Source organism: Planococcus citri, chromosome 4 (genome assembly GCF_950023065.1).
Source record: "Planococcus citri chromosome 4, ihPlaCitr1.1, whole genome shotgun sequence".
In the NCBI taxonomy this organism is placed as follows: Eukaryota; Metazoa; Arthropoda; class Insecta; order Hemiptera; family Pseudococcidae; genus Planococcus; species Planococcus citri.
In genome coordinates this window covers 28,804,617-28,822,699 of record NC_088680.1, presented here as the reverse complement: position 1 = coordinate 28,822,699, position 18,083 = coordinate 28,804,617, and the positions used below count along the sequence as shown (strand labels likewise).

General features: G+C 34.6%; 1 long non-coding RNA gene across 1 annotated transcript in view; it reads right to left on the bottom strand.

Annotated features, from left to right (window-relative positions):
• Nucleotides 1-18,083, bottom strand: part of LOC135844485 (uncharacterized) — a 51,305-nt gene that overhangs the window by 11,948 nt on the left and 21,274 nt on the right. The gene's annotated exons all lie outside the window — the stretch shown is intronic.

The window sequence follows — 18,083 nt, the reverse complement described above, 5'->3', positions numbered from 1 at the left end:
CATGAAGTTCACACATCGTATAAGAAAAGAACGTTTTCCCTGCTCTTCGCATCCGATCCTTCGTGTATTTCATAACCGTGCTCTCCTCATCGTCATTCAATTTTTCTATACAATTACATTTTACCTACCTACGCGTATAAAATTACGCGAATTTCTAAGTATACTTATAATTCTTCGGTATGTTTTTAAAATGTTGAATAAAAAATCTCCGTTTCGGTTCGTCGTATCTATTCGCATATACCATACTATACCTATTCTACGCTCTATGAAATTTATTCATCTCGTACAATGAGATAACCGTATAATATTACAGTTAATTTCATTTAGCTCTTCTCTCTCGTCTCTATCTGGATAGGTACAAACACTCGCATATACACAACACCTAGACCTACTCGGGTTAATTTCTGGCAAACAGCAATTCTCTTCTAGTTCTAGTTGCACTATAACGGTCGCCAACTTATACGCTTACATTTAAATTTCCTTGTATGAGATCATCATCATCGCTGTCTCCATTCAAAGAACAACACACACGCCATCCCAGGCCAAGACCAAGACCATGTACTTTCAACCATCCTCCATGTAAACGCTTTCCAGTTACAAAAGAGACCACGACATTTAGTCAAATTAATAGCTCCATGCGACAAAGACAGGAAGAAAGAGAGAAAGAAAGCAAAAAAACCACATATCTACATCTGCGCAACAACCCACCTTGTCTATCGAAACTGTGGGCGCACACGAATAAGTTTGTACAATTTCACCAAAGGTAGTACTAAAATTCTACATAGTTAGTTACAATGCATCGAGTATATTTTCAAGTTGAGCATAAATGAGCTTCTCTGGCCAGCAACAGCAGCAACCATTCAAGAGCAGTCGTAGGATTGTATGTACATTGTGTAGAAAATTTGATGCAGATTTCTAATGTTTTGAAATTTTTCTCCGATGCTAATTTAAATATAAGAAAATTGACCGGCGAAAGGACGTTTGGTTTTGTTACAATATATTATATTCGCTGAATATTTCCATTTCTTATAATAAGTTTAACTTCGACTTCATTGTAATACGAGTATAATCAATCTACGCACGCGAATCGCCCAGGTAAAAGGGATATCTAAACAGGTTCCTTTGGTAGTACTTCGTGATTAGAGCAGCTATACAGCATGTACATATTACAAGCTCATCGAAGAGAGTATTTGGCATCGACTATACATACATTCGCGAATTATAATGTCAAAAATCCTTCTTCTTCAGTTGGCGCTTATAAACGACGAGGAAAGTTGTACGGACATCTACATACTTGTAAGTATTATTATACCTACTCGTACGTAGACGTATATACATGTTTTGCGTAGATTGTTATCGAGATCATTATGCATCGAAGAAGAGATTCGCCAATTCGCGATATTTTCGAAAGTAATGTAAGTTCAATACGAATATCCATATACATACGCCTCTGTAAAAAATTTTAGCAGCATGTAGGTTTCAAAGTACAGATCCATAGCAAAATGAGCATTCGATTTATGGCTGCTCAGTGCCCAAAGTCTACCTTCTCCCCCTCAAAACCCCACAGTTTTTCGACATTTTTAAAATTCTAAAGCCTTATATGATTTTTTTGAGATTTTTTTTACGTATTGTTCGTCATGAGATTTATTCTGTACTTCTACCCTTCCCTTCCTCCCAAAAACATACACTGAAAAAAAAAACAATAAAAATTACTATTTCAGTATAGTAACCGGATCCAATCCAAAAATAATAGTGATTTTTACTCAGCCAAAAAATACATTTTACCTATAGAATTAGGTAAAATTTATTACTCTCATAGTAAAATTTACTAATCTCATAGTAAAAATCGCAATATTTTTGAATGGGATCCGGTTACTGTATGAAATAGTAAAAATTATCCATAATTCTATAACAAGGTTCGTACTCCATTGAATTCAAAATGCAGAATCAGACATTTTTGTGAATTCCTGAGACTTCTTTATTTAATTTTTCTGTAAGCATTTTTAAACTTCAACAAACAAAAAAAATCAACAACAGTGAGTACTGATTCTGGAAATTGTATTCTTTAGTAGGAAATTTAATTGGCTTAATACGATGAAGCGAAAGCAAAAGGTTTTGAAAATTTACAATTTTAAAAAAAAAGATACTATTTTTGGTATGAGAAGTTGATTTTTTCAGCTTTAGAATTTTTTAGATCTTGACAATAATTTTCTAGGAAATTCAATTTTGAAACATAAAAACAAAACGTCCCCAGCAAAATGAAGGAAAAAACTGTCAAAAATTGATAATATTCGAAACACATGTTTCGTATCATCATCATCATCATCTGACAAGAAAAGTAAAGAAAATCCAAACCTATCCACTGATCACAGCAAACATGATGTACCTTATAGAGTATTGAATGCCTGTTATCCTGGCTGGCCTCTCAAAGTCATTGACCCGCCAGTCTGGCATTCCAAGGTCGTCTGTATGTCTATCTGTCTGGTCTCTTGAGATCACTGACCCATCTGTCTGTCTTCTTAAGATCGTATGTATGTCAGTTTGGACTATTGAGGTCATTGACCCGTCTTCACGTATGTCTGGCCTCTCAAGGTCATTGATCCGTGTCGTGTCTGAACTCTTAGGGTCACTGACCTACCTGTCTAGCTTCCCATGATCGTCAGTCTGCCTGTCTAACATCTTAAGGTCTTTGACCCGTCTGTCTGCTTCACAAGCTCATTGACCAAACTGGCTGGTCTCATGAGGTTATGTGAGTACCTGTCTACCATCTTAAGGTCATTAACCCAGCTGTCTAGATTCTCAAGGTCACTGACCTACCTGTTTATCTCCTTATAGTCGTCTGTTGACCTATCTGGCCTCTCGAAGAACTCTGCCTGCCTGGCTTTTCAAAGTCGTAGGTTTCTTAAGGTCATTGACCCACATGTATGGTTTTCCAAGGTCATCTGTATATCTGTCTATCTTCTCAAGGTCATTGACCTATCTGACTAGCTTCTAACAGTAGTCGGTCCGCATGTCTGGCCTCTTAAGGTCATTCACCCAACTGTCTGGCTACTCAAGGTAGTCTGTTCTTATTTTGAACTTTTGGATTTTAGGCCTTATAGATTTTGAGATTTTAGATTTCAGATTTTGAACCTTTGGATTTTAACATTTCCGATTATGAGATTTAAGTTGTAAGATTTAGATTTTAAGAGATTTGAGATTTTGAGATTCTGAGATTTGAGACTCTGAGATTTGAGACTTTGAGCTATTGAATTTTGAGATTTTGGATAGTGAGATTTCAGAGTTTGAGCTTTTGGATTTTGAGATTTCGGATTATGAGATTTCAAATACATGTAATTGAGATTTTCGATTTTGAGACTATGGATTATAAAATTTCAGAATTTGAGATTCGAGATTTGAGATTTCAGATATTGAACCTTTGGATTTCGACATTTCCGGAGATTTGAGTTTTGAGTTTTTAGATTTTCAGAGATGATTTAAGATTTTGAGGAGATTTTAGGATTTGAGCTTTTGGATTTTGAGATTTCGGATTATGAGATTCCAAATATTGGGATTTCAGATTTTGAGATTTCGGATTATAAAATTTCAGAATTGGAGATTCCAGATTTTGAACTTTTGGATTTTGACATTTCAGTTTTGAGATTTTGAGAATCTGAGATTTGAGACTTTGAGCTTTTAGATTTTGAGATTTGAGATATTGAGATTTCAGAGTTTGAACTTTTGGACATCGAGATTTCGGATTATGAGATTTCAGATTTTGAACTTTTGGATTTTGACATTTCAGTTTTGAGATTTTGAGATTCTGAGATTTGAGCTTTTTGATTTTGAGATTTCAGAATTTGAGATTTGAGATTTTCAGATTTGATTTTAGATAAGGGAAATGCTCAGCAAATAAGAAAAATTGGGCTGCGAAATGATAGCTCAAGGTTGAGATTGTTCAGAATAATGCTATTTTAATTTTTTAGACCAAACTAAAAAATTTTGATTTCTAAATGTTTCATGAGGAATACACATTTTCAAACAAAAATGAGCGAAATCGGTCCAGTGGGAGAGGCTTACTGACTGGAACAATATTTTCAAAATTATTTTCATAAGTACCCACCTATAAAGATTCTTTCTAATTCAAACATGAAAGAAATTGTTGAATTTTTAAAAACTCCAGTTTTCCAACTTCTAGAATTTGAAATTCTGTACCAGTTTACAAAATTTTTCCAGCACATACTTGTTTTGTCGATTATGTCACCAATGCATATTTCTTCTCTCAGTTTTGGACATTTTTGATGAAGTTTAGGTACCCATTTTCAGCAAATTATAGCCCACAACGGACTACTGCCCACCTTGACAATTAATTCAAACAATACTGACAATACAGACTTAACTCGCATAAAAACTTGAGGAACGAGGAATGGTGAACGGGTACCTCTTCTACGTTCTTTTTCTCACCATACGTTGAGCTTGAAAATCTTGTAGGTGTCCGGAGAGCAATACCCTGGCAGAAAACACAACTTGTTGACTTTTCACAATTTTTATCAGGATCTTGAACTCTTTCGAAAACTGTGAGACGCAATTCAAATCCCGGATTAAACCACTCCATAAAAAATTCAAATTGAAAATATTCTTATCGTATATCACTCTAATACACTACTACAAACAGTCAAAATCGTGCGATGGCAATGCCCTTAAAATAATACCACCTTCAGCACTCAGCATTAATGATACAAATACTCATTCCATGTACCTCACTTAGAAGGAAAAAAAATACTTACTCGATATTTTCCAACCAAACCTTCAATTTATCTACATAATTTTCACACCTGCATTTGCGCAGATCATCGACTTCCGCCACTATACCAATCAAACGTACAATAGCTCTCAGCCAGGAAGGTATATGACTCATAATTCACAAATCACGCTATAAAATTGGGGAAAATTGACCTCTAAGAGTGCCCTCAGTTCTTTCACTATGTATAGGGTTCATCGAACATACACGATGTTCAAAAACCCATCACCAAAGGTACACAGTCGCGCAATTCGCAATGCAAATAATCTTCCTATACTTAAACCGACAAAATTACCGAACCTTGGTAAATACGAGTACACATTACATAAATTGCAGCTCTATAGCTTTTTTTATGGAGAGAGAATACAGTACCTACATAGACCACATAAGTACATATTACATATACCTACCTACACTTAAAACATAAGTAATCAACGTTCGAGCTATATAGATTTTACGTAGCATCGTTGACTCGCCGTCATCACGAGGAAGTCACGACTTGAGTAAGTACTCCGGGTATTTGAACGTAATCTACTCAAATGGTATTTCCTTATCGAGGGTTCCAGAAACTATACCGAAAATAGCCAAAATAAAAATAAAAATTCAACCGTTACAACCAAAATAGGAACTTTTTTATCACATACCAAGAATGCTCGTATAGGTAATACCCTCCAACGCCATCACCCATCATCAGTTAACGGTATACGACTTATTATACGTACACATACTCTAATTATTATACATTTTCGATTGAATTACCTCGTCACGACATCGTCTTAATAGATATACGTTTCTACTTTTACGCATCTCTCTTAGTAAACTATTCACGTGCTCGTACGTTACATTTTGATAAAAAAAAATTTGAATTTACAATTCGAACGTGTTTGGCTTTTGAGCTCGTATAGTTGACCGGAAATCGTAATAGTAGTTTCAACAATGATGTAACCTATCGGCCTAAGACCGAAAAAAAACCTCCTTAAGGTCGATTCTGGATCTCGAAACGCATCAATCCATCACCACAGAGTCGAGTAAAAAAACAAACCAGATCTTCTGGGATTTCAGGATCAAGACGCCTCGATGCATTGATACGTATGCAAATACATTGCAGATCGTCCCCTCGGGCTCCTTCGAGTCTAAGGCGACCGGGTAAAAGTGAATTTGTAATAAAAAAGGTGACCGGTTGCGTAATTCGTTAAAAAGAAAGTGATAACTGTTCATAGAGAAATGACGAAAGGTTAACAACTCTTTGTTAATGGGTATATTAACTTTCCAAGCGTAATATGTTTTGTATTGATGGCACACTGCGACTAGTTGCGCCTCAACCCGCGACGACAATGCAACTACATATACTACACATATATTACAGCTCGATCGTCTGAAAAATTTTAATGCAGTCGAGTATCTAACCCCTTCCTTCGTCTGTGCTCCTGGCTAGCTGGGCAACCAACTGTGATTTATTTCAACTCGACTATTCCGCATACTGCGAACGATGATACGAGGTGAATTTTAAATTTAAAACCTCCATCGTCGTCGGTAGGCTGGTGTCTATTTTGAATATGCTACACAATTTCGTGATCGTGTAGCTAGGAGAACAGTTTATTATTTCCTCCTCTCTTTTGAACATATCGCACCTCTAGTCGACGAAGAAGAGACGATCGCCTCTCTCTAATCGTTCGATTCTCTTTATTACAATTTCACCTCTGCTATATGGACGCGATTATCGTGTCAATCGTGACTGACATCGATGACCATCCGTATTCGCATTTTAATTACACACCGCCCAATACAAATACAAATAAAGTCTTTTGTTGTCAGAGTCGACTAACACGACTATATAGGAGCGTTCTACGTTGGCGTATCCATCACCAGCGCCATTTTGACATTTTCAATGATCGTATTGTTCTTTTTGGGCAAGAATCGCGATTCACAGCCTCTCCCTCCCTTCAGGACCCCAAAAATATTCATCCCACGAACCGAACACCGATTGTCATCGTCGCTCTGCCTGTCCACGTGTTATAAAAAATGTTGCATTTATAATTTAATTACATCACTGTGAGATAAGATTCACTCTATAAGCACTCAATAGTACGAGTTTGAGGTTAAACATGATCGGTTAGATGATTCGCGATGACAGATACATCGCAATAACTTCTGTGTAGGTACAGGTACCTATAGTGAATATCTGCAGTGTATAATACACACCTCGACGACGGTGGCGCACGTATTATGTGATCTGTTATGTTGATGGTTCGTGCCGAGCAGTGTCAGTTGCCTGCTGATGAAGAAATCAAAGTTCTGTATCTACAAAGCGCCGCATTGTTATCTGCATAAATTAATTAAGTTTTGTTCTGTTTCATCTTTGCACTCGCGAACTCGAAGCGATGCGATAGTAAAGATAATAATCGAATCGTTCGGTTGATTCGATGTAATCAAAAGTACCGAAATGGTGTGATAGGAATGAGCAAAAAGTACATTGAATGAGAGATGGACTCTTCTTTTTAAGTATTTCTCTTCTCTCGCCCTTCGTTTGGACTTTCGCCAGCCTCTCTGAATTTATAAATCTTATTGAATTGCAAACAATGTATTACTGACCTATTAACGTTTGGAGAGCTCTTTTTTTCATTTCGACGAGCTATTGAATTAGTAATTATGCGGTACGAAAGTTATGGTTGCCATGAAGACGCGATCGCCTGTGCTCAAATCGGTTTGAAATTTTTCGATTGCAATACTTTGTACCCAACTCATAGTTTTTCCAGATTTTTTCTTATTTCAAAAAAACGCTTGAAAATTTTTTTTTAGAAAAAAAATCAAAAATTCTGAGATTTTCAAATTTTTGGCCCACCCTCCCCCCCCCCCCAGAAACATGAAATTTTTAAATCAGACAGAATAAAAAATGTTGACATTTTATTTTTAAAAAGTAAAAAAAAAGACTTTGGAAGAGGAGAAATTCAAAAAAATTTTACGATTTTTTTGTTAAACTTCATATATTACCAAAAAAATTAAATTTCCAAAAGTAGTAAAGAAAAACTCAATTTTTCCAAATCAAACAATTTTTGGCCAACGTAAGATCAATTTTCAAGGAAAATAAGAAAATATCCAAATGGAAAAATTTTGATGTTTGATTTTTAAAATGGTAAATGCAAAATTTCTTGCCAATTTTGAAAAAAAGCAGAGTAGGAGTAGGATAAGCAGCACTATTACACAGCCCAAATAGGAAAAAATGGCCTTCAAAAAAAGTGAAGGCACTGTTCTCTTTTATTGCATATTCTAAATCCCTTTTTTCCGTTTTTTTTTCTCCACAAAAAACGAAAATGTTCTACAAATTTTACCAATTTTGAATTTAGATAGGTACTTTAATTTTTCTGAACGAGATCTATCTCTGAATGAGGGCATGGTGGAAAAACGTGTGGCAAAAAAATTAAAATTCGTTTATGATGAACGATTTTTTTTTGGTGTTTTTTTTGCTAAGAGTGTAATTTTCATCAACTTTTTCAAGAAGTACGTGAGGAAGAGGACAAAACAATACAACTGAAAATTTGAATTTCTTCTGATGTTTGGAATTGAAAATTGAATTTTTTCGAATTTTTATTTTTTTGTGATGAGTTTATTTCATTGAATGAAAGGGCTTTTTCAACTTTTTCAAAGGAAATGTAAACATAGGGGTCAAATGGGCCAACTTCACCCATCAAAACTTTTTTTCATGTTTTAAATCAAAAAATCACATTTTTTTTGCAAACTTTCAATTTTTAAAAATCGACTCTACGAAATCACGCCATCCCAATTTTTTAATATGTTGTTCAGCATGAAAAGTTGTCCATATTATATTTTTTTCAGAATTTCTGAGAGCCAGAACGATATGAAAACTGCATTTTGAAACTTTTTGAGGTAATTTTTTGTACGAAAAAAAGTGGCATCACTGATTTTTATGATATCACCAAAAAGCTTTTCAAACCCCCTAACTATTGGAAAAAGTTCCATTTTGGTACGTATCGTGGTTATCGAGTAATCCACTTCTGAAATGGATGATATTTTAAGTTCACTGAAAACATTAACACCACCTAGCAGCCTTAAAAAAGGGCTAGTGGGCTGCGATTTGCGCCATTGGTCGTCCTTTTGGAAGGTCCTTCCACAGCAAAAATTTCAAAAAAATCGCCGACACTACTCTTTCCCATTTCTTGGTCGAATTGAGGTGGAATGACTCTCTCATAACAGCTTAAAATCATGATATAATTTTCAAAATCTCTTTAGAAACAGATTAAATTTGCATAAAAATCACTGAAAATGACGTAAAAAATCATAAAACATTGCGAAAATTACACGAAATTGTAAGAAATGTTGATAAAATATCAATAAAACTTTATCAAACTAAGCAAAATTTTCTTTAAATTGTCAAAAATGGATAAAATTTGAATGAAAATGACTGAAATTGATGGAAAAAGTTGTACAATGCTGCAAAAATTACACAAAATATTTATAAGCGTGCTTCAAATTAGGTACTGAAAAGTTTTAAAATTGGCATAAAAATGGTTGAAAATTGGAGAAAAATACATACATAAGTATAACAAATTATCATTAAAATAATGTAAAATATTCCTTCATCTTTAAAAATTCCAAACGAATTGGCACAGAGAAAAATTTTTTTAACATTTAACCAGGCAGGCACCCTGTTCATTGAAAACAATAATCATTCCGAAAAGAAAGAAACTGGAAATTCGGCGGACACGAGGAATTCCTCCCTTCCAGCAAATAAAATAGTTTTTTCTTTAAATATATCACTTCCTCTAGTATACCTACAACGATGGCATAATATTATACAATAAGTAAAACTTTCCTCATGCACGCGATCCGATCCATCTTCGCGTGTAAAATCACTCGCCAATTAATTTTTATTTACGTTTCAAAAATTCCTCAACGCCATCGCTCATTCGATAATCTCAAACGCTATAAAACAAAATGAGTAATAAAAGTTTTTCACCTCTCATCTTCCTTATTACTTCTCATTCAATATGTACCATTATGCATGATATTATAGTCGTATTATCATTTAAAATACAAAAGTCTGTCATTACAAACGCCATAGGTCATCGTGGAGGGCAATATCTATAGATCTACAGAATACCATACAGAACACAAACGATGCAGGTTAAAATCTCTTATACAACTCGACAAGAACCTCAATTAGGCAGCACATCGTCATCGTCTATCTTTAGGAGGTATTCTTCTTTACTAGCGCAGCTTTGTCAGTAGATCTTCTTACACGTATAGGTTATATGTGGCCAACTTCATTACAACCTTTGACCACCTGTCTAATAAATACTAAATAACCTCACTTCTTATTAATTTACCTTTGGTTAATGTTTTCATATAGCGTTCTATAGGTACCTACGTAACTTACAAACCATTAAAAATTCATCCAACTTTTACGTCTACACGATTAAATGGCTGGCTCAGAACGTTCTTCCTCAACATCTCCTACACATGTCTATACTCGACAAACTTGAGAATTTCAAATAATCTTCGATATGTGAACACCGTAATAAGATCCGTTTTGAAAATGTACTCGTACATCAGGTATCTCTGTAAGTATAGCCGCGCTGGAACCCGATATAAGACTCACTTTTTACGTAAATATCAAAGAAATTCTCAACATTGTTAAAATGATGAAAACCGTTGGAACACCGACGCTATCACTATGAGAAATTCCAACTCGCACAAATTCATGCAAAAAGACGCAAGCCGCTAACTTCCTCAAAAGCCAATTGGCCTTCTATCCATCTCCTGTTCATGCTCTGGACCACGATTTCCAAACTTTGTGCACTATTTAGTAGGTATATCTTTGACTCGATGAGCCTTCTCTACAGATCATTTCCAATACCACTGGGCACTGGGACGAAGTAAGTAAGATATCGTCGAACCGCAGAAATACGTGGAATTCCACGAGACCATTCCGAGTGTGTGCCATTCGCCGTTCACTATGTCATCCGTCCAATGACGACCGCCGACCGGTAATAATATACATTTACCACGTGCGATCTTTATGTACTCGTATATGCTCTACTTATGTAAAAAGAAGAAGAAAAAAGCAACGACATCTGTAGACGGTTTCACTTCTAAGCATGTCTGGCTAAATCTATAATACTGTATCAATGGCTATATTCTGCGCAAAACCCATCGCTTGTAAGGTAATAAGTATTCAGGTGTCATGTGGGCTCGCTTACAGAATCACACGACGACGAGGCTAGCGGATGGACACGAGATGATTCGATGTAAAAAGAAGCCGAAGAAGCGGCCAAATCGATACACGCGCATTTTTTTTCTGCTTCTTCATTCTTCCTCAGTTCTCGACTCTAGTGGATAATCTCGCATCGCCTACCTATCGTAGGTATTACGAGTAAAATCGCGACAACTCAACTCGCCGTCTTCGTCGTCATCGTCGTCATCTGCAGCTGTGCTGCGTATAAAAGTGAAAGCCATTTCGATTCATTAAAAAACAATGGTGCGAGTAGAATTATACCCGACTGAGTGGCTCGGGCTCGTCTTCGTCTCGTAAAAAAGATACTTAATTAATGACAAAATTATAGTGTTTAGTTTTTTTCTCGCCGTTTGCCTGCTCCTCACCGTCATCGAAGCACACGTCTCCAACTCCAGCAGATCTTACTCCATATGAACGTGTAATATTTGTATGTTGTGTCTGGGCTCTGGGATCACTGCTGTAATGTCGATCGATGTTTTCTTCGATAACCATCCTCCTCCTTCCTTCGTTTGGGTTTCTAAAAGACCATTTAGTCAACAAGAGGTGCAGCTGACCAGCTTCCATAATTAAGGTTTATACAAACAATTACCCAGTAAAACCACCACCTCTGAATAAAAATCCTCGTAAATATGAAGAAATGAAAAAGGGGCAATGAATAAAGACCAAAAAAAGTTACAAAATGATCACTTTTGGTGCCAGTGGAGGGGGGGGGGTGAGTAAAAATTTCAATAGGATGGATACTGCAGGATTGTCTAGGACTTTCATCAGAAAGTTACAGGGAGAATAGTTAAAAGAAAGTTGAGAATGAGCTTTAGGGCCATCTTCAACTTTTTTTTTCGGAAAACTGGAGATGGACGAATTTGAAAAAAATTTGTGTGGAAGCACCTCAAAAAACTGTTGGAAACTTTTTGGGTCTTCTTCAACTTTTTCAATCAAAAGCATCTTCAACCTTTTTTTCCCCCGGAAAATTGGAGATCGACGGATTTGAAAAAATTTGTGTGGAAGCACCTCAAAAAACTGTTGGAAACTTTTCGGGTTTTCTTCAACTTTTTCCATCAAAAAAAAAAGTTTTTTTGCATAACAATTTTTTTTTGTGATAATTAATCATACGTCTACTAGAATGTACGAAAACAGTTTTTGATTTTTTTTCACCTCACCAGGGGCTCTGCAACAACTTACAAAAATGATACGGTTTTGAACTATTTCCAGATTTGTGTAAAATTACCTAAAAAATTGAAAAAAAATGTCAAAAACGGGTTTTCAACTTCCAAGTGGACGTAAACAATATTATCACGAAAAAATTCTTGAAAAAACTTTTTTTTTTTTTGATTTAATAGTAATGGTACAAGTTGAACACCCAACATTTCCCCCAGTCTTTTGAGATCTCCCACAACTTTTTTCAATCCCCCTCCCCCCATGTACCAAAAAAATTGGAAGACGGTCCACCCCAATGTCCACATCCCTGATTTTTTCTGGTTTTCCAGATCATTTGCTTAATTTTCTAGGAATTTAAAATGAATAATTCAACAAACCAAAAAAATGTAGGGAGGGAGAGAGGGAGGAAAATTTTTTCAAACGTCATAGGGTGAAAAATATTCAGGACGTCTACTTACTAGAAATCCAAAAAGCGATATTCGTACTTTTTCGTGTTTTTAAAATGTATTTTCAAAATGAAATTTCTTTCCTCTCCCCTCCACACTTGAAAAATAATATCAAGTTTTCCGGGAGTGTAGAGTTTTTTAAAAATTCCCAATTCATCAATTTTTTAAAATGTTTTCTTCCATGTGGAATTTACCTGCCCCGTCCCCCCCAATAAAGTATTTTATAATTTTTCGAGTTTGTGACAAAAAATTGAAATTCTTTTATTTTCTCAACAAAAAAAAAACGAAGGAATTGTCAAATAATTGTACATGAAACCTAGAATAGGGATTTTTCAAAAAATGATGGTTTTATAGAAAAATCATGAAATCAGTATTTTTCCAATAATTAATGCATGTGAATTCCAGATACTATATTACCTCATAAGAAACCCTAAAAAACAGTCAAGTACGGATTTTAAAATAATTTTTGATAGGGGAAAGTGAAACGAGGACAAAAGCTCTAGAAATCGATAACTCAAAAAGTAAAACACCACTTTTGATGCGAGAAGCTAATTTTTCCAGGTTTAGAATTTTCAAGTTTGAACAATAATTTTCCAGAAATTTCAAGTTTGAAAAAAAATTAAATGGTATTCAGCAAAGTGAAAACAAAAGATAATTCTAGAAGGACCTCGTAAAATGGTTGCAAAAAAAGTTGAGAAAATTCAGAAATTGAGAGAAAAATCAAGATTTTTGATGGATTTTGCAATTTTATTCAAAAAAGTAATAGCTATAAAAACTCGGAAATTACGTCAATTTTTTTCAAATCTTCGTACTTTCTCCGGAAATTTTGGTACCATTTTTGTACCTAGGTTAAATTTAAACCTATTGGCATTTTCTTGTCATTTTTGTACCCGCAAAAATCCTGAATATCAAATTTCACGAGCTGAGGTTTGACGGTGAGTAGGTGGGTGGGGGGGGGGGTATCGATAATTACTGATTGATTGCCCATGATTCATCCTGAAAATTGATAATATTTAATTATTATGTCTAATTTTGAATTTGAAAAACTTAAGAAAATAACATAAATGAAAAACTGAATCCAAATAAAATTTCGAAATAAAATTAAAAAACCAACTTCAAATTGGAAGGAGGCTAAAATTTTTTCTCAATTTTTTGGTTTTAGTTTTCTTACTAAATTTCCTTTAGACTTTAATTTTGAGTTATCAAACACTCACAATCAGAAAAAAATCTAGCCTTGGAGTGTCCCCGAACAGAAGGTAAGGCTTATAGGTCCATTTCTTTTCAATTTGGCAAGATTGTGCCTAGTCCAGCGATTATTCTATTCAACAAATTCATCTTTCCTCTACAGAAATTCGGATCTTTCAACACACGTTTACCCAAAAGCCTCGATATTCCATTCAAGAATCCTTTAAACCGAACAGAATGCAGATTCTCGGACTCCCGAATCCATAGCCCTCATCGGACTGCCTAAAACTCATTACCACAAATTCACCGCTATCCGCATTTGTCGACGATTTGATCTTCATTTCGACATCGCAGACGACATTTAACGGTACTGCCTCCTCCTACTCGTTAACAGTCATTAATTAACGTCATCATTTTTTTTTTTTCGCTACACGACCATTAGGTATATAATATAGCAATAGCTCTATCAATATTCTCAACGGATACCGCTCATCTCGCATCAAATACACATGGTGCGAGTACGAGTACGACTTATCCCGAATGTGCTTTCTTTTTCAGGAAATAATCATTCGCCAATCTATCTGGAAGCTTGTTATTACATTTCCATCGTCATTAATTTATCCGAAAGCGTACCTATACTTCTATGTGTAGTATCTCTCGAAGAAATAGGCTGAAGAGCGAAGAGGAATTAAAAAACCGCTTCTGGTTATAACGATAATAATAATTTAAGCTTCGTGTCAAATAACAACATTTTAGATACTACGAAAGTTGCATGAGCACACGATTACGTTTACTAGAACCTAAGCGCGTAAGTAAGAAGTGTACTCTTCTCATCCATAAAATCTAAATTACCTAAAACGCGTTTATCAACATAGTCACAGGCTTAGATTGTAGGTATTCTCGTCGTGTGTAAGTAACCAAAAAACACAGTAAATATTTACTCTTCGCGCCAGTCTGCAGGCCGGAATTCAAACAGCTGTATTTAAAAAAAACTACTCTTCTTCCTCTCACTCGCTGCTTAGTGCTTACTTCACCCAAAAAATAAACAATACCGGTCGAAGGATCATCGCATCAACATACTCCTACGGCAACCTTTATGCGATGACGAAGACGACGAAAGTCTACTTCGAATAAATCATCACGAAAGTTACATTAACCAAGACACGACCGTCCGATTGAATAATTGACCGGTAGACGAAATAATGACGAATCGCCATTTAAACAGTTTAAATTATCAACAATACTGCAGCATCTGCAGCCACAGTGGAGAAATCTGCAGCGCTTTTAAGAATGGCAAAAATTTAATAACCGAGTCGTTTGGAAAATCGACTTGTCAAATGAAGTGGTCGCAAAATGAACCCCTTTATGGACCAGTTTTCACCATGAACCATGGGCCATCGTAACCTCTGCATCTGTACAATGAGCCTTTCGTTCAGTCTGAGCGTATATGATAATAAATCACCGACTGGTATCTACTGTGCTCGTTTTTTTTTTTTTTAGAAGCACATAAAAGATGATATTTTCTAATAAATTGCTCTCCCAAGGAGATCACATATACCTCGACTGTAAAATTAGTGCGTGGAGTGAAGGGGAAATAATAAAGAGCTACCTATATGGATCTCAGAGGTCAAAGAGAAAATTCAATTTAGATGGAACTTTCAAAAAATCGATACTTATGTCTCATGAAATGTAAGAAAAAGGTTAAATATTTCTTTTGAAACATTCAATTCCTATAAGGGATAAAAAATTACAGAAACGATTCGAGACTTTGGCAATTTTAGCAAAAAGCATGACATTTTAACAATTAAAGATATTGCCAAAAAAGTGATACATTTTTACAGTTTTTGTCAAAAAAGTGAGACCATTTAAACATTTTTCGGTAATTGTGGGGGGGGGGGGAGTCGAACTTTTTGGTATTTTGTGGGGGAAAAAGTCAAATTTTTTGATTTTTTTTCAAAAGAGCAAAAATTTTCAACAAGATTAGTCATTTTTGTCAAAATAGTGAAACTTTTTAGCAATTTTTGGCAAAAAAATGAGACTTTGGCTATTTATGGAACAAAATGAAAATTTTTGTAATGTTAGAATTGTTAGATAAAAAATCAAAACTTTTTTCAATTTTGAAAAAAGTGAGAATTTTTCCAATTTTTGAGAAAAAAGCAACACTTGTTGACAGTTAAGTATTGACAAAAAAAAATAATGCATTTCAGCAATTTTTTTTGAGGAAAAAAAACAGATTTGTAAACAGTTTTTGGCAAAACAAATTTTTTTTTAATATTTCGCTTAAAAATGCAAATTTTAGCAAGAAACGAAACTTTTGGGCAATTTGACAAACAGCGATACTTTTTTACAATTTTTGGTGGAAAGAAAGACCCACAAAAGTTCAATATATTTTTTAAAATTTCTTTTAAAAAAATTACTGTTGGTAACCAAAATTTTGAAACAATAAGCAAAAGTCAAGTTACCTTCAGCACCTTCAGTGATTTGATCACTTTTAAAATAACCGAGTATGATCCCTGTAATTATGTAATCGTATTATATTTTTCAGTTCTAAAAATATCATGCGGCTTCTCAGAAATGTTAAAAAATTTGAAAGCACTCAAACAGTCAAACTCCTTCATCAGCTCATTTCCAGTCTCTCATGCCACAAATGAAAAAGGATCTATTTCTTTTCATAAATCAAAGACTGTTGAATTAAGACAAATTTTCATAATTTTCAAACATTTTATACTGTACTGATTTTTGATATTTTGGGACATTTGATCTACGATCCACCCCTCACCTTTTTCAAGTCTATCATATCCAACACTTGATTGCAGTAGCCTAATTACTTCGATTGTCAAGGCAGAAAAAAATGCCTCAATCAGCGAAATTATTGAGTGGATTATTTTGAAAATTTTGAAGGCAAACAAAAGAGGTCTTTATCAAAATTGTCTATTGAAAAAATTGAAAAAGTTTTTTACAGATGATAGTAAAAAAAATCACAAAATACTCGTCAGCAAGTTTCTGAAAAAAAAAATGTATGAATTGAATTTTTTCACATACAAAACAAATTCAATAATCAAATTTTCAATTATTGAAATGTGTTTTTCAATAATTTTTGCACCAAGTCGAATTTTGAAACACTAAATGAATGCGGCCAGAATTATTCGTTCAACTTGCTCGATACTGCACACAAGAAAATGTTACATTTTAATTGATATTACACAACAAATTAAAGTTTTTTTGCTTTCATATTTTACAAAATAACGACCAACGTTTAACAGTCTCGTAACATTATGACTTCGATTCATAAAATTCATAATACATGGTTTAATATCTCATGTATTTCGTTTCAACAGACAATAAACTATAAGATGCCTATTTTCTGAGTAGGTTTATGGCACATAAAATTGTTTTATTTGAAGTATCATCGTTCCAACGGTCAAGGACAATGCCGGCTTTAAGGAGCGGAGGAGATTTGGATAATAATCCCCCCCTCCAAGTTCAGTTTTTTTTTTTTTGGAAAAAACGATACGTATGTCTGGTTTGTCCTAAAATTGTAGAAAAAAAACTTGAAAATTCTTCAACATTTTGCGTCCTTCTTCAGGGTGTCTACCGGAATTTTTTGGCCGAAAATCACTACCTTTTCACTACCTTTCAAAAAAAAAAATTACTGTCTCCCAAAATATTTTTACCCCCCCCCCCCCCCACAAGAACGATTTTTCATTTTTTTTTTTTGGTTTGAACTTTGCAACGATTTTATAACCATTGCAACATTTTTTCAAGTTGTTACAATTTCTCACGTTACATGTTAAAAATACAAACTGAGCGAACTCGAAAAATTGACAAATCAACTACATATTTCGAGAATAAAATTCTTTCAAATATGAAAGATGGTTTTTTTTTTTTTAGCAGTGATTTTTCAGGGTGTTTTGTCCAACAAAATTTCAAAATAAAAAAGCAGGACTTTAGCACGACATTTTTTGAACACTTGAGATTCTTCAAGAGGAAGAGGGGGTGGACGAGGCAAAATTTCACATTAAAATTTTTTGCTTTTCCAATGTCGTCAAACATTCCAAGCTTTTTTTCAAGCAAAGGGATGTCGAGAATACAATTGTGTCATTTCAAGTTTTCATTTTATTCTCATCTCTAAGGTTCTCATTATTTTTGCTTCAAAATTTTAAAACTTGAATGATTATTTTAAAAAAAAGTAAATAAATAAAACTTGAAAAAAAGCAAACGAGCCCGAATGAAGCGAGGCCAAGAACCGGCCCTGCAAGAACGC